Source organism: Ochlerotatus camptorhynchus, unplaced genomic scaffold (genome assembly GCF_037179485.1).
Source record: "Ochlerotatus camptorhynchus isolate MF236.1 unplaced genomic scaffold, CSIRO-AGI_Acam_v1.1 ptg000412l, whole genome shotgun sequence".
In the NCBI taxonomy this organism is placed as follows: Eukaryota; Metazoa; Arthropoda; class Insecta; order Diptera; family Culicidae; genus Ochlerotatus; species Ochlerotatus camptorhynchus.
The window spans coordinates 382,446-401,842 of NW_027040898.1; the positions used below are offsets into that span (position 1 = coordinate 382,446).

Genomic DNA, 19,397 nt, shown 5'->3' on the forward strand with positions numbered 1-19,397 from the left:
GCAAATTACGAAGAAGCCAAACGTAGACTATGTACAATAAATTGGCAAAATTTAATAAGTATTGAAGGAAATGTCGATACTGAAGTAGAAAAATTTCACTCAATTCTTCAAAGCCTAATTTTAGAAACTGTACCATCAAAAAAAAAAGAAGACGAGCACAAAACAATAAACTACCCGCATGGTTCAATCCACAACTGAAAAATTTGAAGAATAAAAAACAGAAAGCTCATAAACTATACAAAAAAGAAAAAACTGAAACCAATTTGCGAAACTAAAGGGTGATACGGTCAAAATTTGGTCAAGGGCAAACGCGTGTAAATCGGTGAAATCGTTTATTTAAAAAATCAAATTAAATTTCTTTTTCAAGTTCAATTAGTATAAAATTCAGGAAAAATATTCAGTTAGGCTTCCGCTTTTCCAAATCCGAATTTCCGGGCCTTACGCTTGACCCCTGCCATCAGATTTTGTACAGCCACCTTGTCCACCTTCTTCGCCGCAGAAAGCCAGTTTGCCTTGAACTGCTGCTCGCCCTTAGCAGTTTTTTTGGTCTTCTTTAGGTTCCGCTTGACAATAGCCCAGTATTTCTCAATTGGGCGGAGCTCTGGCGTGTTGGGAGGGTTCTTGTCCTTGGGAACCACCTGCACGTTGTTGGCGGCGTACCACTCCATGGCCTTTTTACCGTAATGGCAAGATGCCAAATCCGGCCAAAACAGTACGGAACAACCGTGTTTCTTCAGGAAAAGCAAGCGGACGTTTATTCAAACACTCTTTCACGTAAATTTCTTGGTTGACAGTCCCGGAAGCTATGAAAATGCTGCTTTTCAAGCCACAGGTACAGATGGCTTGCCAAACCAGATATTTCTTTGCGAACTTTGACAGTTTCATGTGCTTGAAAACATCTGCTACCTTTCCCCTTCCTTTTGCCGTATAAAACTCCTGTCCCGGAAGCTGCTTGTAGTCGGCTTTGACGTAGGTTTCGTCGTCCATTACCACGCAGTCAAACTTCGTCAGCATCGTCGTGTACAGCCTCCGGGATCGCGCTTTGGCCGTCGTATTTTGTTTATCATCGCGATTTGGAGTCACTACCTTCTTGTAAGTCGATAGTCCGGCTCGTTTTTTGGCTCGATGCACGGTTGTAGACGATACACCCAGCTTATTTGCGGCATCTCGGAGAGAGAGGTTAGGGTTTCGCTTGAAACTACCGGCAACTCTCTTTGTCGTCTCAGCGGCTTCCGGTTTTCGATTTCCCCCCGATCCAGACTTCCTGGCTGTCGACAAACGTTCCCCAAACACTTTAATTACATTTGTAACGGTTGATTTGGCAACTTTTAGCGATTTTGCCAACTTTGCGTGCGAGTAGCTCGGATTTTCGCGATGCGCGAGCAAAATTTTGATACGCTGCTCTTCTTGCTTGGACGGCATTTTGACAACTGAAGAGTGAATTCCAAAATCAAAATAGGAGCAACATTCTACACACACACACCTTCAAAATGAGGGGTGTTCAGGTTTTTTAAATGCTAAATTGAAAGAAATACGTCAAGTTGATATTGACCAAATTTTGACCGTATCACCCTTTATCACAACTTATGCAACCAATTAAATACAGCCATCAACTCTGCATATGAGGACTATAACCGCAAAGTCGAAAATGAAGTCAAATCATGTCCTAAGAACTTTTTTAATTATGTAAACACGAAATTAAAAAGCAGCAATTTTCCTTCGCGAATGAATTTGGATGCAAATGTAGGTGAGAATTCTTCTGAAATTTGCAATCTCTTTGCAAATTTCTTCCAAGAAGTATACACCACATTTTCCGAAGAAGATCGTGACCGCGATTTCTTTGCATTCATTCCTGAAATTTTTAAAAACATCTCTGTCAACCAACTTTCTCAACATGAAGTCCTCAATGCACTAAAAAACATAAACGCGTCGAAAGGGTCTGGACCTGACGGCATCGCACCCATATTTTTGAAAAACCTTTCTGAAGAACTCGCATTTCCTCTAGAGCGTCTTTTCAACATGTCTCTGAAAAATGGAAAATTCCCTGAAATTTGGAAATCATCTTATTTGGTACCTATTTTCAAATTAGGAGCAAAATCAGACATTCGATATTATCGTGGAATTGCTATTATTTCTTGCATTCCAAAACTTTTTGAATCAATCGTAAACGACAATATTTTTCAGCAGGTGAAAAATCTAATTACAAGTAAACAGCACGGCTTTTTTAAAGGTCGCTCAACTACCTCTAATCTTCTAGAATATGTATCTTTCATTATTAAAGCGTTGGACAGTGGCAAGCACGTTGAAGCGCTATACACCGACTTCAGTAAAGCATTTGACCGCATCGACATACCATTATTAATCCTCAAATTGCAGAAAATAGGAATGGAGCTTGAACTTTTCAATTGGCTTCAATCATACCTAACACATCGTAAACAAATAGTCCGCTTTCAAAATAAACTTTCAGAACCAATTCCAGTCACCCCAGGGTTCTCATTTAGGCCCACTTCTTTTTATTTTGTACATAAACGACATTTCCTACATACTTAAAAAAATTAAATTGCTTGTATATGCAGACGACATGAAGCTCTTTATGGAAATAAGTAATTCTAGCGATGCAGAAGAATTCCAGAAATCAATATATTCCACACCTGGTGTAGTAAAAATCTACTTCAACTGAACGTAAAAAAACATACTGCAATAGCATTTAGCAGAAAAATTGAAACACCGCATATTGAAATATCATTAGGCAACCAAATAGTAGAAAAAAGCAAAATTGTAAGAGATCTAGGTGTAATCCTAGACTCCAAACTAACTTTTATAGAACATTATAATACTATCATTAGTAAAGCAAACAGAATGCTAGGCTTCATCAAAAGGTTCAGTCATAATTTCGAAGACCCATACACTATTAAGCTTTTATATACCACATATGTAAGGCCAATTCTGGAATACTGTCATCTAGTATGGAATCCATACATTTCCATACACGAAGAATGCATAGAATCTGTCCAAAAACAATTCCTTTTATATGCTTTACGTAAATTGAATTGGACTGCATTTCCATTACCATCTTATGAAGCGCGCTGCATGCTCATCAATATACAAACACTTAAGGAGCGCCGCCAATTTGCAATGCTTTTCTTCATCAACGACATTATTTCAATGCGCATAGATTCGGCAGAAATTCTCGCACAATTAAATTTTTACACACCTTGTCGATATCTTAGAACACGGAATTTATTTTCAGAAAAATCGTACAGAACAAACTATGCAAACAATAGCCCAATCAATCGAATGATGCGCCTATATAACTTGCATTGCGGAACTATTGACATCACTATGTCCAAGCAGTAAATAAAAACTAAGCTAAAACAGAATAGAATTAATGCATAGTATGTAAGTAAACATTGTAATAATCATTGTATGTAGTCTACACTGGCTTGACGAAATGGAAATAAAGTGAATGTGAAGAGTTTAAGAGAAGTTTTACTTAATTTAAATGTTCCATCTAGATTCGTTGACAGGGTGTTATTATGTGTTAAGGATGAACTCACTAGAGTTTTATGGCAAAACCAATTTTCTAAAGAGTTCAAAAGAGGTAAGGGAATTAAACAAGGATGTCCCCTGTCACCTCAACTTTTTAATTATTTAACACAAGATGTTATTAAAAACGTTGCAAGAGATATTCCTGAAAATTTCAGCATTTGCCGATGAAATATTAATAATAGCAAGAAGTATAAATGAGTTAGAGCATATTCTTAATGTACTAGAAGAGGAGCTATCCAAACTTCCAAAATAAAGAGGGAGAAAAGTTAAATTATACCCAAATGACACAGCAGTACAGCCAAACGAATTAATGCTTAATGGAACTGTTTTTAAAACTAGTGAATATATTAAGTATTTAGGAGTTTGTCTGACAGTAACCCTAAACAGGAAATTAACCAATAGACATAGATCTATAAACGCTTTGAAAACTTCAAGATAAGTAGTAGATTTTTGTACAAGATTTCATCCGAGCTGGGAATTAGGAAAGCTTATATATAATACAGTTTTTATGCCAGCGTTATTATACGGAACTAACGTAGCGATATTAACAAAGAAAAACAGAGTGGCACTAGCAAACTACGAAAAAAAGGAACATTTTTAATAGCTGTAAAAAACCAAGTAATATGAAATTTAATGCAAGAACAATTTTAGCAGGAAAAACAATAAATAGACGAGTTAGGGTAGGCAGAATAAGTTATTTTGGACATATCAGAAGAAGAGCGATGAATCATCCACTGCAATTAGCGTATAGCGATAGAGAATTCAACAAGAAAAAAGAGGGTAGACCAAGCCTTACTTGGAGGAAATCATTTAATCAGGACTTTGATAGATATGAAGAACTTGATATAGAAGAATGGGAAGAACTAGCTAAAAAGAAAGTGGAAAAAATTTATAAGAATGAGGATAGCGAAATTTCAGATGGTGTATCGACAGAGGAAGAAGATCAAGGAAAAGGAAGTTATAAATACTGAAAGAAAAAAGGATAAGCCAGAGAATGTTTAACACGGACTATTGCAAAAAAAAAACAAAACAAAAAAAAAAACTAATCCTGGTTGCATCTTTTTTTCATTTGCATGCATTCCGGGTGACGAGCGAACATGATGAAGAAGATGGCTTTATCACAGAGCCCCGTCTCGGAACGAGTGGATTGTTGAGCGACATGCCCAAGTAACCACCAAGCCCGCTAACTACCCGATAATCGCCCTTTTTGCGATATAAGGTAAACCTAGGGTTTCCGAACTTTATATCAGTCGTATAGCAGCCTTATATGCCAAAAAGGGCGATTAACGGGCTTGTTGGTTACTTGGGTGGTCTACGATTCAAAATTGGTTTCTGTAATGATAAGTATCACGATCTTCATCGAAATGTAAGTATTATTGACAATAATCATAACAATCAACTCGTATATACATTGAAATACATAAATAAAAGGGAAGGGACGGTCCAACAGGGCAGCCGATTGAAGCGATTTGGACGGGGAGAGTGGGAATGCCAACTCCCTGTTGATAACATTTCGTGGATAAAGGGCGGGCTCTTGTCCCCACTCATTGGGGCATCTTCCTGTTTGGGGGCTTGTCTTTTTGACCAGTTGGCTGATCAAGTTGCTGGAAGGAGATTCTTTATTGTTCCGTAGATGCGTATAGGCGACTTTGCCTATCGATCTACCCAATCCGTTTTTGGCCCTTCATACAGCGACATGTTGAGGATAATCAGAGGTTATTAAGCTTGATCAAGACAAACAGAGAAGAGAGCCCACTGCTGTCGGACTTAGTTTCCGTGCTACAATGGGTGGTAAACCACTATCATGCATCATATCTGAGAAACATCCCCTTTTTGAATAAATAAAAAAAAACTCGAAAACGGAATTTTTGCGATTTTTTTTAATTTTGTAATCTCAATGGTGCAAACGATTACGCATACGGTACTTGGGTGAATAAATTATGATTTGAGGGATTTGAAAAGATAATTTTAAAAACAACAACAATTCCATGGGAATCAACTTGATTCATACATAAACAATTTATCGAGATCCTGAGCGTAAAACAAGACTCAAGACTCGGGCTCAACGATAAATTAATCGAGTAGTCTTGATATCAAACGTCATTCATATTATTTCGAGTGAAAGCACAGTCAGAAAAACGATTTTGCAGACATTTTTGAAAATTCGTAGACGTTTAAAATGTCAAAAACATAGAAATAGTTAAATTTAAATCTGAGAGACTCAAATCTGGTCATTCTCCTATTTGCGTGGAACTGCTCGTTTTCAGCTGAGTTATTTATTTGGTTATAATAAACAACTTTGTCGAAGATGTCAAGTCTATAGAATGGTAGAGTCAAAAGTTAGATTTTGGCACCATCTATGCGGATCAGTTTTGAGCTACTTGTTAATACCAAAAGACGGTAGAGGAAACGCACCTATTTTTGCCATGTTTTGACGATATATCACGTTTTTACAAATTTTAGATCTTGAGTTGTATTAAGATTGTTGATTAAAATCATTTTCATCGGGGTGCACATGCATATCCGGCCAAAACTGGTGCACTTACCAACCAGCAACTTTGCAACACCACATCACGGAAATGCGTCATTTCGGAGTTATTAATTTTATCTTGCTAGTTTTCATTTCTGACCCATTGTGCATTCGCGAAAGGTGCTGCTGGTTCCTTCGTTGGTCGGACTTACTTCGAGCTATGCGAGAAAGTTCAGTAGACTATATTCTCTTGTGTATGTATGTCTGCTGCCCCACTCCCCTGGCCACATTGATATTACCCTCGGGGCATACACGCTAACTTGAAAGTACCCATTAATGGTTGAAAAAGACCCATTTTGAAGAAAAGTGGCTTAACTCATTAAATGAGTAAATTGTTTACCCATTAATGAGTATCTGTTACCTATTAATGAGTAATTGTTAATCATTAATGGGTAACAGATACTCATTAAGGGGTAAAATTGTTTAATCATTAATGAGTTAAGCCACTTTTCTTCAAAATGGGTCTTTTTCATTAATGAGTACTTTCAAGTTAGCGTGTAAGCCACAATCTAATAAGAGCTAAAACCCATCATGCGACTCATGTAATCACATGAGAATATAAATTAAAGGTCAACTAACTTATCGCGTGCTTCCTAATGCCAGTGCTGGGAAAATCGACAGCCGAACTTTGCTTTCATTATAATCGTCCTAGTCATCGCCAGCAAAAAGAAATTAACGCATCCATTAATTTATTACCACATTTTCTCTCTCTCTCTCTCTCTTTCTACCGATGATCAACTTATAGCGAATTCGTTTATTATCGGGGTTGGAACCAGTTCCAACCCAGTGCGAAACCGAACTTTTTGTCAGTGCGAACCTCAACCTGAGCTGGGTTTTAAAAACAAACGAGCAAACTGACGTTTGTCAGGAAACAAGCAGACCCAATCTTGATACCCGATCCAGGTTGGAACTGAATAATAAACGAATTCGCTATTAAATTAGTTTAGCATATCGAGCCGATTGATTTCCCCGTGCGCACCGCTGTTGGTTGACATGCTGAAAAATATCAAACCTCGTTTACGTTATCGTCCTGATGCCGTTGATTAACGGTGTACCACTGAAAGGGAAAAAAAAGAAGAAATCAGTTGCTTGTGATGTGTTTTATCAACCGACGATTGTGTTGGGCGTGATAAGCATAAATCACTACACATACGAACATTGGCAGGAATCCGGTAGGTTCCTATTTTACGCGCTGTGCTAGTGAGTAATTAGTGGCATTTGTCGCGTCATTTATTTCATGGAAAAAAAAACTAATTACACTTCCCGGTGACGTTTTAGATAAGGCTAAAAGCCGGGATAAATGGTTGAAGTTATACCATAATTTACAGCTGATTGCCTTTTTTGTTTTAATTTTCATTTTAAGGGTAATTCCCTGAAGCCAATGCTTGGTCGTTAGAAGCTTAAATTGTTTCAAATATCAACCGGTCTCCATATTTTTGCAAATTCCATTACAATCAGCTGCGATTTTTCCAACCTTGAGCACATAATCGTGATGACTTACGTAACCATGTTTTCAAATCCCGTGAGTTTATCGGTGTTTATTTATTCATGCGATAACAACAGTCTCGAAGCTGCCCAATAGCAGCGATTGTTATTTTCCTATCGTTCAGAAGTTGCTGACGGAAAAAACATCGAGACAGATCGGTAGATCTATACGCATTATTGAGATTCAAAGTTCTTGCTCCACAGTCCCTCGTTCCGTGAAGCCCTCCCATAATAACTCAGCTCGAAGCGAAAACAAAAATCGTCATCCATCTATGTTCGTTCACATCCGCTCCATAGCACTATGGGGATTCAGGTGGCCAATAATCGGAACATTTATTTTTTTCCAATTCGGGATTCACGTTCGGCCTTCGGAAAATCAGTTCATTCGGTCATTTATAGAATAAAATATCGACTGATAGTTAAAAAATAGCCTAAATTCACAAAAAAAATATCACGATTTCTAGACCAACATTTGAAAAGAGCGTAACTTCAAAATGACCATATCGGGAAAATCGCTTCTGAATTTCGATGACCTATTTCACGACTTTCCATTTTATTGATGTTTTTTATAAGCTTGACATATAGTTAATAGTGAAATCTATCATCATGCATCACTAAAAACTTGAGAATAAAACATCATACGCCCTGATAATATCTTACATGTTGTTACTCCCGGATCTTCCATCCTCTAAACTGCCAACACTGGTGATACGCCGTGGAAATACACCCTAGGGATTTTTTGTTTGTTGTTCCGCCTTGGTTCTTCGTTCGCAAATGAACCACTTCATTCGAGCAGTTAAAATGACGTTTACTACCACTCGAACTTTGAAATAAAACATTATTTTGAGATTTTTTCTTCTAGAACCACGAGAAAAGTACCCAACACTTGTGTGTTTCATAAAAAATAAAAATAAAAATTAGTTGGTCCAGTTTTGTGCAATCGCTGGTAGAAGGTCACGCCAAAACTGCTTGACAAAGTGGTCAATTACGCCCGGAGATTTGTTTGGTCTTCTTTTTGTTCGTTGTTTAATCGTGAAATATCAATCGGATGCATTTCAAATGAATCGGGCGTGACTAGATACTGCAGAATCAGTACGTTTGGCATAATAAAACAATAAAATTCGTAGCTCTGGTGCAAGGCGTAACAACCAGATGCATCATAGAGTTGAAAGTTGGAAATACACCACACAGAAAAAAATACTGAATTTTATCTATCGCCTAAAATCTCCCTTCGTTTAATTTTGAATTATACTTGGCATAAACAGCGAAATCGTTTACAAGCTTGCATACAATATTGCTAATTTATGCGATATTGCGCTTAAATTTACACGAAATATCGCGTAAATTTTTGCAAAATCTAGCGTTAATTTTGTGTGCGCTATATCTCGCAGAAATTTACATGAATTTTTCGAACGGTGCATGTAAGAAGAAACGTTTTTGATGATTTGAAGTGATATTTTCTTCTACTGTTTTCGTGTTTATCGAGTAGTCTGTGAACTGTTCTCTCTATATGTGGCAAAATATGTTTTTTTTTATATTTTGGAGTTATGCCCTTTTCAAATGTTAGTCTAGAATTTAAATTTGGGACAACCGATACGATTATCCTTAGGATTCATAGAAATGGTTGAAATCAAATTTGGTTGCGCTTGCTGCGGGGGTAATTTTTGCTAGTAATCCGTCGAATATTCGACCCCTTTGTACTCGACCAACAATTTTTGTCTAATCTACCTTCACCGTTAAAACAAGCGTTTTAACTACCTGTTGGCCATGTTCAAAAAGGCCAAATACTTGCATTATGTTGCATGTGGGCGGAACGCTGAATATTTGGTCTTATATAATTCTCGATGCATTTCGTCAAGATAACCCTAGAATAGTTTTGAATGCATTTAATATCTAATGGGAGACGACCCCGGTATGCAAATCTCATGCGCATGATGTCAAAAGGCTCTCTTAAACTTCTCGGTAGATTTTTAAGACATCGTTCAAGATTTCATTGAGCCTGTAGAAGTTCAAAATCATTGTTTTAGAATAGTTTGGAGAATTTTAAATAGGGCAGATGTTCCAGTATTGGCCATGTTCCAGTATTAGCCATAGCTATGATAAATCATAATTTTTTAAGAGATAGGCAGTTTTGTTTAAATTATTTTGGAATACATTGAATTTATCATTTTAGGTTGCATAATTGAACGAAAAAAACATCTGCCATCGCAGTAAGTTGCAATAAACATGAAATGTTTAATCGAGCACTGTTAATCTTGTAATGCATTCTTATTTTATTTGTTCCGCTAACACACTTTGGATTTAGAGGAAATTGTAGAAATAATGCTAAATTAAGCTGTTTCACGAGTATCAATACATAATTCATGAACAGAAGATCAAATTGATCAAGAGTTTTATTAATTTAAATAAGCAAATATTGTTAGTTTTGCGTTTTAAAAACAATGGACAAAATACCACCATGCGCCTGTTTTAGCCACCCTCTCACTCACCATGCAGTTTGACAGTTCCTAGTTTTCGCCACCCGTTGTTATTGTAGTGAATCTATTTAGTTATTGCCGTGAATCGTGAATAAATTTGTTCAAAAGGATGAAGTATGCATAAAAGTTTATTTATTGCATGTGCTTTTGTTAATTTCTTATATATTTATTGTAGGAAAAAGAACAGAACAACGTCGTTGTGGACTCCCGGCCAGCATATTTACAGCCCAGAAGCAATCGAAAAGTGTCTCGATGAAATTGCTCAAGGTTCGTCCATTAAAGCTGCCAGCAACAAATATGGGATTCCTCGGTCCACTCTACGATACCGATTGAGCAGCAAATGGCAAAAAACAGTCAAAAAAGGTCCATCTAGTGTTCTCTCCAAGGAAGAAGAGGATAAAATTGTCTCCTGGATCATTGGGATGCAACAGCGAGGATACCCCGTTCAGCGTCGTACTCTACTTTTCAAAGTAAAAGAGTTCCTGTCTGCAAGTCCCCGCAAAACTCCTTTCAGAAATGATTGTCCTGGTAAGTGTGCTTAGTAAAGTAAGTAATTTATTTAGTGCTTACTTAGCAACTCTGTTTCAAGGTCGAAAATGGTTCAACTCGTTTATGCTGCGAAATCCTAGATTGTCTATTCGAACACCTGAAGAAGTTTAATCGGCTAGTGCTCGTGTAACCGAGTATGACATCCGAAATTGGTTTACGGAAGTTCACAAGTGGCTGGTCCACCATGGAATGGATGATGTGCTTATCGACCCATCCCGTGTATTTAATGGAGACGAAACCTCCTTCTACCTCCATCCAAAAACTAAAGAAGTCATCGCACAAAGAGGGAGCCGAAACGTATACGAAGTAGAACAGGCCTGTGGCAAACAGAATGTTACAGTGATGTTTTCGTTCAGCGCAACCGGAAGTGTCGTGAATCCACTGATCATTCTTCCAGGACAGCGAATCAGAAAGGAAATCGCACAAGGATTTCCACCAGAATGGGGAATTGGGCAGAGTGAGCGTGGGTGGATGACGACTCACAACTTTAGTGAGTACGTTAAAAAAATCTTTCATCCTTTCCTTCTTCGAGAAGGTATCAAACTGCCAGTAATATTCTTTGTGGATGGTCATTCTTCCCACGTAGGAGTAGAAGTAGCAGATTTATGTCAGCAGCTAGAAATAATTCTGATTGCCTTATACCCTAATACGACCCGCATTACACAACCAGCGGACGTGTCTATTTTCAAGCCGCTCAAAGACCAGTGGAAGCAAGAAGTGGATGATTGGCGCACAGCACATCCAGGGTATAATTTCACCTTGCGATACTTTGGAGGTGTACTAGAGAAAGCAGTTGCAAGAGGAATTAAAACCGACAGTATTATTAACGGTTTTCGTGTATGCGGTTTATTTCCGTTTGATGCTAACAACGTCGACTATACCAAATGCATAGCGAAACCGACGACCAACTGTGTGCCTACTGCTGTGGGTCTCAGTATGGATACTTTTTCACCCGGAATCGATAGTACCCCAGCTAAAGTTTCAGGTAAAACTCAAGAATCCACACAGTCGGTAACAGGATGTGCTGAAGATCCAGTCAGAGAAATTTCTTCAACAGTAGGCCCCCGATTGTCTATCGATAGTAATGATTCATTGGCCAATGTGAAAGCTCCATTTACAGTTTTTTCTGATTATGTGCCAATCCATAAAGACAAAATTAAAAAAGCTGTCGAAATGATAGGAATTCCTATGCTAACGAAGATACAAAAACGCTCAGGTGTTGATTTGTCTCACGAGGAGCGGGTTATTCAATATTTTTACAAAGATTTTATTCAACCGTTTACGACCTTTGACAATAACTCATTCAATCTGGTGGACAATCGGAATGAACAACATACAATGATTGAAGTTGGGGAGAATGACAAAGTCATTGGCGAGTAATTGATCGTTAAAGAAGGAAATGTTACAATCTTTTCTGCTAAAGAAACTACACAACAGGAAGTAATTAATTTATTGAACGAGCCGAGTGCAAGGGATCATCTAACGAATCCAGAAGCAAAATCAGCCATCAAATCCAATTCAACAAGCAATAACTCTGTCACAACGATATCTGTATGCTGTGGTAAGTCAATTCTAGTAGGTATCAGAGTGTTGAACTATTTTTAATTATTATTATAAATATTTCAGAAAATAATTCACCTATTGACCAATCAATGTCTCTCGAGAAAATTCTTCATGATGTTACAAATACTACAACAAAGACAAGAAAGACTAGTATTTCTGAGATTCTTAGTTTTCCCCCAACACCACGACGTAGCAGTAAACATCGAAACTATACCAAGAAATACTTTCCTGTTCTGACGGCTGGTGAACGGATTGAAGAAATTCGAAAAGTACAGAAGGAAAAACAAGATAATGAAGTAAAAAAGAAAATCAGAGCAGCTGAACGAGCAGAATCTAAAAGAAAAACTGAAGAAGCTAAAAAGGAACGGGCTGAGAAACGGAAACAGCAGAAGTCGAATGAAAAATCAGCGAAACAGGATAAAGAAAATCATAATTTGAAGAGGGCTCGAAACGTTAATACTAAAAAGCCAGGAGTAAAGCCGAAGAAAATTAAAACAGAAAAGTGAAGCTGCAGGAAAACTCTATTTGGAATTGGTAAGCTAAATAAAATAAATCGGGATGTTTTTTTACATGAATAAAGAATAAAAACAATGATGCATCATTTAAACCAAGTTCTTATGTCTGATATTTAACCTCATAATTTCTGAAAAATAAATGACACTAGGCAGTTTTATTTTCTTGCTTACGAAAAATCATGCTCAAACTCATACTCATATAATTTTGGGGTCTTCCGTTTATTCGATAACGCACAGCTAAAAGAAAACCATGTTGAAGGCGTCAGTCGGTCTAGAACATTTTCTCGACTTCCCTGGGCATAGAGTATTTTTGTGCTTGACCTACGATATCTAATGAAAACTCTAAACATACTCTGTCACATTTGGGGTGTAATTCCGTGAAAAAGAAAAAAAAATTACTTATATCAAAGAGATGGCTAACTAAGGAACAAGGGGTGGCGAAAACAAGGAAAGGGATGGCCAAACCAGGAACAAAAAAGCTATTACGATTTATGGGAATGTGTACACAATTGTACACATTTAATCATTTTTTATTAATGAACTTGGTAGAAATGAAACCCAAGTTCATTAATAATTAGTGAAAGACGTACTGAAATTTGTTTGTTCTTTATAAAAATGAATATAAAACCTATTAGGTACATAGGGTGGCCAAAACTGGTACATCTACCCTATTTTGTTTATATCCAGAATTGCGACCTATCACAATCACGATCGTCAAACAGCTGATGGTAGTAACGCTTTCTACATTCCTATCAATGTGCTCGACGAAGCTCTCTCCATGACCATCCATCAAGTTGACGAAAGAAGTAAAAAGCAACTGGTGAATGTCGTCTTCTGTTGTGATCCATCACCGATCTGGTCATTCTCGACAATCACAACACTCATCTGTGCTCGTTTTGAAGCAGTTGCTGCTTTGCTTGCTTATGCGAGTGTGTTGGCGAGTGAGCCCAACAGCTTCCGTTTCATGTTGCCTGCTTTGTTTGTAACTCACACCGTCACGCCTGCCGAGACGAACTTGGAATGCGTAGGCATTGTTTTCATTTCCTTCTGTCGTTTCGCTTTTTCTCATGATCGTACTGCAGAAGTCTTCACTGTTTTCGTTGTGCTTTTCATCATCAGCAGCGAATGTAACGTTTTGCTTGTGAGCAGCGACCATTACTGGTGATTGTTATGTACCATGGCTCTAACTCTCACTGCGTGACAAAACGATCTGTCAGCGATAGTCGGTTGATGCGAAGACGAGTGTCACGTGAGTCTCATGATATTTTGCATCACTGTTTATATCAATCCATGATATGCATGTTGTCAAGTGCCTCTTTTGAGGTTCACGGTCTGATATATATTTTCTGGACATTGCTCAAGAGTTCATTGACTCTGTAGAACTTCAACAGAGAGGCTTTCTTGAGCTTCACGGACTGATACAGATTTTCATGATATTTTTCAAGACTACATTCAGCCTGTAAAACTTCAAGATCTTGTAACCAGCCCGGACGACCCGACTTAAAGACCCGTGGCTTAAGCGCCACTCCACAAGGGAGACCACACGCCCTAAAGTAAATTTGCCCGGTTGAGACTCTCCTAAGAGCGAGTCCATTACTTTTTCTAGAAAGGATTTACGGATCACAAACACGATAATCACTCAGAGAGTTGGTGAGAGCTCACCCATACCAAAAAGACCTCTACCACAGGAGTGGAACTTCGGAAAGTGGCTCCACTTGTCATTTGTGAACACTAGCACACCTAGCGGTAGAAGACATCTTCTGCCTGCAGTTAAAATAGGCAGCATGCTATGATATTGTGAGTGCAAATAGAAACCCCTTGTGGAACGCTACCACAACACATCGCTTGTTGAGCAGAAAAACGAACCACTTTTGATTCACCGATTTGTTTGCACTTCCCCTTCTGTTCTGTTCCTCTACGATAGAAAATCTCTGGATAAACAATAGAAAAGGGCCCATCAGCATTTGTAAACAAACCGTTCCAAAGCCCATTCCTCACAAATCGAAGGCCGCCCACACAAACCAACACCATCATCGTGTAGGTAGAAGTTTCCCCTATCCGATGATGGTGTTGGTTTGTGTAGGTAGCCTTCGCTTTGTGAGTAAAGGGCTTTGGAACGGTTTGTTTACAAATGCTGAAGGGGCCTTTTTCTATACGCGAATCCAATAGAAAAGCCTCTGTTGGTGAATATGGGAACCATTAAAAGAGTGATGAGCAGACATGGGAATTGTCGCGTTTGTCATTGACGCACGACAAGATACATTAAAAAATGGTCATCCTAGAAAATTCTCGTCAAACAACAATTTTTTGTCGCACGACAAGATCACCGCGACAAAATCAAGAATCCATTCAGTCGCGACTATCTTTTCTAGTCGTATGTCACTCATACTGTTCTCTGTGACAAAGTACGGCAACTGTCACTCTCGGGACTAAGCTCAACAAAACTTTATACCCCGAAGCAAACCTCTTCGTTCATGTCCGAATGTGTAGGTTCTCTCCTCTCTCTTCTCTACCGTGAACGAACCAAATTTTAAATTTCATTCAAAAGAAGTATCATGGCACGGATTCGTACTCCGTACCAGTGCTGAGATTTGTCATTGTCATTGACAGACTTTTGCACGATATTGACAAAATTGTTTTTCACATAGTCAATGATAGACTTGATCCTCAAAAAAATCTTTGTCAAAATCTCATTCATTTTTTCGTCAATGACAAAGATTCACCTGGTAACAGAAAGTGTAATTTCTTGCATTCTGAGACACATTATTGTTATCCAAGCGGTTCAGGACGTAGATGCTTATTCACTTTAATTGCTCCATGTGATTGTTTTGCTCAAGCCATTTAATTTCATTTCAAATTTAGCTAATAAACAAATCAGCACATGTTCGTCACTGACAAAAATGGTACTGACAATTGACATGGTTTGCCTTGACGATGACTGTTAGCTCAAACGAGTGACCAAAGCAGAATTTTGAGTATCACCGTGTATTGTCGAAATTTTGCAGCACTGCTCCGTACATTCTAATACGGATGCCAGATTTTCAGCTTTCAAATCAATTGGATAACGAAAATGAAATTGTTTGTGGTTTTGTTTTTGCCGTCTTGTTAGACATTTACGATAAATTCTCATGAGCTCGCTTATTTCAGTTGTTGTTTTTGTTTTATTTTTCACTAAATATAAGTAGTAGGTTTAAGATTTACCACTACAGTAGCGTTTGCAGTACCATTATTTTTATGATTCTTCACCTTTCTGACAGTTTGGCTACACTTCAAGCTTCCTTCTAGTGCAGCAATCCCCCAAATATTATGGTGGGTGGTTTGAATTTGACTCACCCTCCGCGATTTCTCCGTCGTCTTTCAACAAAGTTCTCCTGTGTATAGGTGAGGGTTGATTTGATACTATACGCGGGAGTAAAATCAGCTTGATTGGCTGAGAAGCGACTGAGAAATCGTGGTTGGTGACATGTTCCATTCGCCGTACTATTCGGGGTATTGCTGTACCTATTGCTGAACTGACTACGACGACAGCGACTACAGATATCTATGGCGGTAAACTCTAACTCGGATTAACTTTTAATATCGTCCCTGCTTGGATGATCTGCAAAGTGTTTACTTAGAATCGTGTTGATTAACTCTGATGTCGACATCAAAGCAGCCGGACATTCTTGATCGGGATTCAATCTAAGGATGAAATCAGTTGGAGCTTACCACCACTAATGTCGTTTTCGTTTTTGCGGTGTAATACCGGTGTACTGTAGTAGGCAGGAATAAGCGCGAGTCATTGACAGCTCAACACCAATTGTTTGTAGACAAAGGTCCACCCGATATCTACACCTTAAATTATTTCGGTATACGGCAGTCTAGCACTTGTGTAGCTACATCGAAAAAACGAAAACGACATAACCTGCACAAATGTAGTTCGCGTTTTCGAGTCGGATTGAAAGTGTAAATTTGAAAAGAAGTGAAATTAATATGGCCGAAAAATTGAAAAAAACGCGTTACCACCGTAGACGTGATTAAAGGGCTTGTTCGATGGGAGTGTAACGTGGCATATTGCGCAATCGATATAAACAGCAATTGCCAATATTCGCAAGCAAAATTTGATTCCGGGAATTTTGCTCGACACTTTCTGACCCAGCATGCGGAAGCGGCTGAACGGAAGAATTTGAATAAAATAGACACTCCTCCGAAAAAAACAAAAACTATTCCCAAAATACCTGTGGGAATCAACAAACTAACTTTTGTTGAAAGCTACATCAAGCTGGTTACACTCCATCACCTTCCCCTCACATGCTTCGAATGGGAAGGGATGAAGCTTATAATAGATCCAGTTGCTGAAGCTCTGGATGTCAAGATCAACAGAAAAAAACATAAAATTACACTTGGAGGCGGCAGCAAACCGGATCAAGCAAGCCATCATCATCGAAATGCGTGGAAAGCTGATTTCGGTAAAACTGGATTCAGCTTCTCGACATCATCGTCATATTCTTGGCATCAATGTCCAGTACGAGATAGAAAGTCAAGTTGTCATTCGAACGCTTTGTAAGTTGGAAAATTTAATGTCTCACTAATGCTTCTCTTAAACTTCATCCAGTTTACATTAATGCATTAGACATGGTTTCAAAAAATGCTTGGGGTACCAACGAGAAGAAGCGTTGGTACCCTAAGGAATTCTGGAATATCTCTGGAAAAATTTGAGTTTTAATGCATGAATCAAAATAAGATTCTTGTTTAAACCTTTAAAAATTAGAAAATTGATTGATTTTTTGGCAAACACCTTTGCTCCCAACCCGTTTAAATATCCACCCTCCAAATTTAAAACATATGCCTTAATGTCCTATTCCCATCAGTACTGATTGCAAATCCCGATAGGCCTTACAAATGTTTCTTGGGAAGCATGCATTAAGTACATCACGCTAAATTTAGAGAAAATTATACCCCCTCTCAACTTTCGTCAAGCTTTTTCCAGCACCCAGCGTCGATTTAGCGTGACATAATTAATGCATGGGCCCTAATACAATACTTGTCACACAATTGTAAACTCTCCCTCCTAGTAAGAGCGTGACGTACTTAATGCACAGAGAACAGACGAACTGACTCATACGAATATAACGAAAAATCATGTGTAAGATTAAAAAAAAACCTTTGCGATTGCTAATATAGTGGCGCTGCAGTACGGCGACATTCCATACCAAATTACGCTACCATAATGATAAATCTAGATAGAGCTGGAATTAGGGCGTAACATCCTTTGTAAACAATGACTTCTTTCAATGATTTCTAGAAAGTTAAGGCTCACCAATGCAAATCAGCAACACCATTGGGTAGGGGACGACTTTCCCTACCCGATGGTTATGATGGTTTACGTGGGCATGCCTTGAGTTCCTAGAAATCATCTTTAAAAGTCATTGTTTAATTTTTATCTCTAGGCAAACATGCGAAAAAGGCCAGTGAGCCAGTGTATTTAACACCTAACAAGACTCGTGCAAGCCGCATCTGGTAGAGGAAGTTTGCTCTATTAGATAGTGTAATCAGTTAGGGTGTTACGATTCATGATAAATCGCCATTTACATTTAAAGTTAATGTTTAGAGTCATTTTACTCAGTGGCCATGATCACATGTTCGTCTAGATCTGTCATCCGAGCGCTTTGTTTATGTTTACTTGCAACCTTTGTGACGTTCATTCAGTCGTGATAGTTTCACCAGCAGTCGGCTGTTTTGTTTACGGTTGTTGGTGGGTTAATCATTTGATTGCTGGTAAGTTTAATTATTAAGAATACAAAGTACATATTATTAGCTACTGTTACTTATATTTTCAGAATAAATGTGTGATGCATGCCGCTAAGAAACACGGAGAGGATAAACCCATCAAACAAGTGACAGTCAGCAAGTCATGTTCCGTCCGGCTCCGCATTCAGTGAAGGGTACTCGTTGCGATGAGGGCTGAAATTTCAGCCGTGAAGCATAGGAAGAGGAAAATATTTTTACCTTTTCTGATTAATTTATCCATCGCAGGTGATTGTAAACATCATCCACATGGAATATTTTGTTTTCTGTATCGATTTAGCAGTGCTCCGGCTGGTGCTTCCACATATTTTTGCTAAGAAAAGTGAAGATTTTTAAAACTACCTCAGCGGTTATTATGTTCCGGATTTATAAAGTGATGTTATTTGAGCTGTAAATCCGTTCAAATATGTGAAAAATAAGAAAATAAGACCCCTTGCGATGGAAATATGCAAGACACGTATTACGTTGCGTTAATTTGAGATGTAAAATTGTAATTTTGATGTAAACAAACGGTTTGGTTGAAGTTTCCTCTCATAATCGCCTTGCGCACTCTATATTGCTGGGACATAGCAACAGCGTATTGTTGATCCAGATCTATCCTCATCGGCAGTCTCGACACTTGCCACGAGACGTCGCCCCGATCTGGAAGTGGAGAAGTAGTAGTAAAATTATGTTTATTTCTATTGATTATGGTAGTACATTGATTTATAATATTAATTGATTAGCCTATCTGGCTCTTCATCTTTGTTTAATTTGATATTCTAATTTAATATTTGCGTTTTTCAACAAGTTTACAGAAAATCCCTTTGGGGATTTGTTTTATTTGAATTGAAAAAAAGTGATAACCTACCTAACTACGAGTATAACTTAACCTAACGTGCTAGATCACGTATGATCTGATGATTTGATCTCAGACAGGTGTGTCTGAACCTTTTCAGGATG

At 38.2% G+C, this 19,397-nt stretch overlaps 1 protein-coding gene and 1 pseudogene across 5 annotated transcripts in view; both read left to right on the forward strand.

Annotated features, from left to right (window-relative positions):
- The window catches only part of LOC135710982 (uncharacterized), an 825,769-nt gene that overhangs the window by 311,329 nt on the left and 495,043 nt on the right, over positions 1 to 19,397 (forward strand). The gene's annotated exons all lie outside the window — the stretch shown is intronic.
- Positions 10,740 to 12,819, forward strand: LOC135710977 (uncharacterized; annotated as a pseudogene).